We start from the raw sequence: 6,293 nt of genomic DNA, 5'->3' as shown, positions 1-6,293 counted from the left end.
GAATAATATTTATATAAATATATTTATATAAAATATATTTTTCCTTTTTAAGAATTTTATTTTAAGCATGTTTAAGATAATTTAGAAATTAAATCTAAGGTGTTATTTCTGGTTGATATCGTCATGGTAGATTTTTTCGTGGGTGGTAAATATAACGGTAAATTTATTGAATACGTTGTTAATTACAGGTAAATAACTTACTAAATAAATAACTTTTACTCATATAAGGTAACGAGAGCGATCAACTGAAAAAGCGAAATTTTGTAATTCTATTCGCATACTAAAATTTTTGTAACTAAATTAAAAATATTCACAGTCGCAATAAAAATATGTTATAGAAAATTTTAAATATCACACTAACAAATAAATAATATAGTAATAACTTACAGTCTTGGTCTTACCAAGTGTTGTTATAAACCTTTATATTAAATTTTCTGCTGCAACAACCGTGTTAATGTTACGTTAATCAAAATTAATTCATACATCTTAATTACGCTTTTAAAAAACATAAGATCGGAATCACATGATCGAAATCAAATATCTAATAAATATAACCAAGACGTTTACCTTTTCCAAAAAGCAGTTGTTGTTATCTAAACTACACTAAACAGCAATAATCAAAGTTTCAAACTTTTAATACGTTCTTTCTTATAATTTTGCATAAACGTGATAATGCGGCCTGTATTTTGTTAAAGTTTTCAATCGCTTATTTATATTTTAGGCATTAAATAATTTTTTGATGTATTGGATTGAACTTTGATTTATCAGTCAAAAAATATCTTAAAATTCTTTTTAATAAAATCTTCAAAGGTCAAAAAAGTAAAAAAGTCTCATTAAAATTACGGCGCGTAATCTTTGACTTAAAATACTTCAGTCTTTTCTTACAGAAAATTTAAAATTTTTGTCTGTATGTGTGTTTATTTGTGTATATGTATGTATGTATGTATGTATGTATGTATGTATGTATGTATGTATGTATGTATGTATGTATGTATGTATGTATGTATGTATGTATGTATGTATGTATGTATGTATGTATGTATGTATGTATGTATGTATAAACACACAATCAGTCTAAATAACTCCATATGACAAATGGTTTCTATTTCGGTAGCATAGACAATTTTACAAAATTTACGGTGATTTATAGTTTTTATTTACAGAACGGGAGGCACCGTTGTCTCTACTGTTCTAATATTGTTATATTTGCAGCCAAAGCGTTCAGCGCGACAGAATCCATTAAATGTTCCTCAGACCTTATTACGTTTAATTCAAGGCTTTTGAAAGAAATAATGTTTTTGAAATGAAACTCACAAAAATTAAGCACTTCCGCACTCTTCCGCACAGAGAATTGTAAATTATAGAACGAATGAGTTTATAAGGACGTTTTTTTTCAAGATTATTTCTCAACAAAAAAGAAACCGATAACTTTTCTTCTTTGATACAAATTTTCAATTTAAAAGACGTTTTTTAAATCTGCATAATTCCAGAACTTCTTACCATTGTATTTCAAACGATTTAAATAACCTCACCTGAATGTACCAAACCTAAATGATTTAGAGCTTTAGCTCCCTACATTTACTCAAATATGCCACATATCAAATATAATATAATATATATCAGTATAATTGGCTATTGTAACAGACACCCAGCAAGTTTGAAAAAGAAACAAAAAAAAATAATACATTTGATTTTAAAAAGAATTTTTTTTAATCTGACCCCGACAGATTTGTTTTTAATTAATCACAATAGTTTTCTTTTATTAAAAAAAAAAAATAGTAATAAATAATATAAACGCAAAAGAAAAATTCCATCGAAAGCTGTTTATCTTTATAATGAAAATTATTTTCTTTTTAATCTTCGTCCTTTCTTCCTTTCATCATTACGACCCCTTGAATAAGGTCATCCGTCGCATCAATGAAACGGAAGTTGTAGCACCATCAATTACAATATTTACACGATATTCTATGAAATATTTACACGATATTTTATAAAATATTTACATGATACTTTTTGAAATAAAATATTGTAGCTGCTCAACAACTTAAAATGGTTTTTTTTTTGTCAGCGAAGACTCTCATCTACTTCCTTGACATGCTAATAGAGCATATTAGAGCATCTTGCTTCCATCCGTTTTTTTAGGCACTTTCAGACACCTCAAACAAGAAACTAAATAATCGTTATTACAGTTTTGAATGTCCAAAAAATCCTTATGTATTACGTTTGCCCCAAAGCATGTCAACTAGAAATCCTTTAGGAAATTGCTTGTAGACGATCTCCTTTTGGTTGTTCGATTTACATAGCCACCTAATTTTGAACGTACATTTATCCTTCTTCTTGTCGCTATTCGTTTTTTTATCAGCTTCATGTTTATCTATTATCGTCGATACATTTATATGTACTTGACTATTTTCTAGAGCCATTGGCATTTGTTGTGAATCGCAAAACATAAGAGAATATATAAAAATGTTTAAAGTAACCAACAGCAAAAAAGGCATACTAAAAGTAATATCGATGCACCTCTAACTCAGTTAAACTTTAAATTTTTTATTGGATTAGCAAAAAAACGAACAGATTTTGTTTGTTTACAAATGGTTGTAAAGGTCACGTCGCCATGAACGCTGATGTCTATCTACATTACTATCAATATTTTCGTTATAATCATGTTAGGATCTGAAAGGTTATTTCTTATCAAATCCTTTTATTAAATCCTATTCGTACTATTTTTTTATTATTATTATTATTAGTGATAGAGATGATTTTTTACTGACAAACATAAGCTTAAAAAGTTAAAAGTTTGCGTCATCTAAGTCTCTTTTTTAAAATTTGAAGGAGACCACTTTAACTCACATAAACTCCCGCACACATGATTCTCTCTCTACATACCTTTGTAATTAAACCGAGTAGCTTTTATTATGCCCTTTAATTATTCACATGTTATGATGGAAACGAGCTCACACTTTGCAAGATAATCAGGTGCTTTATCAGTCTCTGCGTTAAGAAAAGAGAAATAGCTAGGGTATGTAACACTCGCATTTTAAGAAAATTACTAGCAAATGAATGAATGGAATATTTGTTTCGCAAAGTGAAGTGACTTACCTAGAAAAGAATTAGTAAAGAATCCTTCTCCTGTGATAAAACGAATCAACAAAAAGTTGATCTTGAATTTCTTTTAAATTACAGTTGCATGATTCTATATTGAAATATGATTACGTAACTGCACCAAAAGCACATAAACTAAATTCAAGCCCATGAAATCGTAAATGCTCTAAGCTCTATAATTATGTTAATGAATCATAATTATTACAGAAAAAAAAGTATGGCTTAATTTTAAGTTTGTTCTCATCATTCACGAAACTAGAACCTCTGGTAAAAAAAAAAATATTTTCGAGTTTACTTCCTGTACAAACTAGATTTGTAATGACATGATAAAACGTGCTTTACAACGCATAATATTAAAACTTGAGAAAGATTATTTATTAATTCTGTGAGTATAATGGAGTACACCTCAACGTTACATATACTCTCGAGTTGCAAATCAAACAAAATATGCACGACGTAAGCACTTCAATCCTCCAACTATGTGTTAACCAAAGAAAGAACGACTGACTACCTGATTCAAAACGAAAAGCGTTTAAAGATGATCATCTCTCTCAAATTCATTTTGCATAGTTAAAAGCAGGCTTATGTAATTTACAAGCTATGCAAAAGCTGTTAATGCCAAAATTGCAATGACTTTGAATTCACGCTATTTTTATAAGCGCGGTAAAGCTATAACTTATTACCAAAAATCTGTAGTGATAATTGATGTAAGAGGTTTAAAATTTAAAACTCGCTACTACAAAATTTTTAAAACAATAAAGATAGTTACATTCGGCATAACATTCTAATGATAATTACATTGGATAATTACATTCGATATTATATTCTAATGATAACTACATTCGATAATTACATTCGACATTGTGTTCTCCAAAACAATACCTGAGGACGTAATGAATATTTTAAAATTTTAACTTTGAGTGACATTATTTAAAAATTTCTTTCTTTTAAAATAGTAGAGTTTAATACGATTCTAAATAAAAAACGATCCTGCAACATCGTTTGAATTTGACCATCTAATTGATTTTTGAAATTTCTAAACAATTTTTCAAGAAATTGACGAAAGTCAGTTAAAAAGATTTAACTACACTTGCATCCTCAAATAGAAATTTTTAGTATTGTATACAGATTTTTTAGAACTATAATACAAATTATTTAACAGTATTCCAAAAAGGATCAAAATCTTAAATAAAATAATTCCGTAGAAAAACCAGGAAGCTTTGATCATACTGAATTCATAACCCTAACGAATTGGATTCACGACGCAATGGAATGTGAATCACTATTGAAAAAAGTAGCATTTATCTCACAAGGCATTAGCTTGTTATTATTTACTTTTGATATTACAAAAAGATTTTTTTTATTAGCTTTACATGATATTGATAACTCTTTTGTTTTTGGTAATTCAATTGCATCAGTAAATTTAGTAAATATGTTTACTTTCAAGATTTGTATTTGCAAACGTTTGTAGATCTATGTGTTTGTCTACGATGTATGCGATGTTTGCATAATATTAATTACAATTGTCTGTTATGCTGCTTGTTTGTTACGCATTTTAGATTAATGTATTTGCTTAAAAAGATCTGTTTCTTGAAATTGAAGTTAATGTTACAAAATATGTTGCATTGATTAATCTCTGTTCTAATAAAGCGTCATAGCAACAGGAATAAATATATTCATCGTTTTTAAAGATGACTTCAATTTAAAGGGAGTATAAACAATTGTTTCTAAGTTCAAAACGCCCACGAAAATTTTACATTTCAGTTTTGGAATATTGAAATAAAAATTGAATTGTTAGCGATTTTTATTTATTTGTTTTTCATTATACTGTTTACTTGCTTGTTAGCTTTCTTTTATATTGTTTATTTAAGACACCAAAAAATCTTAAATAATTATTGACTAAATAGATATATAATAGTAAGGAAAATAAATTTCCTATTTTCCCCAAATAACGTTTTACTTAATATTCTTTGATTCAAACGATGTCACTCATATATATATATATATATATTTATTTATATATATATTTGTATACATATGATATATAGATGGATATAAGTAAAGATGTATATAAGTGAAATAAGATTATGGGAGTTTCATTCTAGAACGTGAGTTCGCTTAAATTGACCAAACAAATCTTTTCACGAAGCGTTTAATTTAATTTAATGAATCATTTTTTTTTTTTTTTTTTACATATATTCGTGAACATATCGTTTCATTATCGTTTCATTATCGTTTCATTATCGCTCGATAGTAAAAAAAAAAAAAAAAAAATATTTTAAAATACTTTTTTTGAAGTTGAATAACTTTGGTAAATCTTAATTTTAAAATTATATTAAAAAAAACAAACAAACAACAAATTATATCAAATTATAGTAAAAAAAAAACGCAAATCTTAAACCTAAGTTTTCAATATCAAAGACAACGTTGAAATGTGAAGATATTTGTTCATAGTTCGTATAATGGTTTGTGTGCGACTCTAAATCTTCCAAAACTTTAGATTAACGTAAAACTTTGATAATAAATTTTTGATGCAAATAATAATCATCTGCTAACTTCTAACTTAAAATATATGTAATTATTTTCAGTGATAGTCATAATGGATTCTTTTTTAATACTAAATAAATACTGATGGTAGAACCATTTCCAACGTAAAATCTCTCAGTATTATTTAAACCCCAACTAAAACTTTTTTTTTAAATTCTGATCGAAAGTTCAGGTTATCGTTCTGTGTTTTGACAAACTTTGACAGTCGTCTTTTGAATTTATCATCGACTGGTTAGTAAAAGCCATAAAATTGCATATAATATTGTCGCCATATAACTGAGCGGTTGTTGTGACTTTTTATTGATGTAAACATAAATTGTATTTCTTTTTTACTACTGGTTTCAATAGAAAATTAAAAACCTCTACCTCCTAACTAGGTAACTTTGATCCACCAATATTACTGAAAAATTATTGCCATATTTTCTTACGCTTAAAAAAAATCATTAATTAGTGCGTTGTTTTTGCCATCCAATAGCTTTAATACAAGTTTTCAAAAAGAATTGATGTGAATTAGCTGGATTCTTTTCTTTAGATATCGCCCTTTTTTTTTTTTTTTACCTCTTACAGAACTCCAACCTTTAATACCCGTACATAAATCCACCTTCCTATCGAAATTTAAATGAGAATGTATAACTTTGAACAAA

This window comes from Hydra viridissima, unplaced genomic scaffold, assembly GCF_058129835.1.
Source record: "Hydra viridissima isolate aposymbiotic clone 2 unplaced genomic scaffold, HvirCarnegie_v1 scaffold_13, whole genome shotgun sequence".
Taxonomy (NCBI): domain Eukaryota; kingdom Metazoa; phylum Cnidaria; class Hydrozoa; order Anthoathecata; family Hydridae; genus Hydra; species Hydra viridissima.
This window is presented reverse-complemented; position numbering follows the sequence as displayed.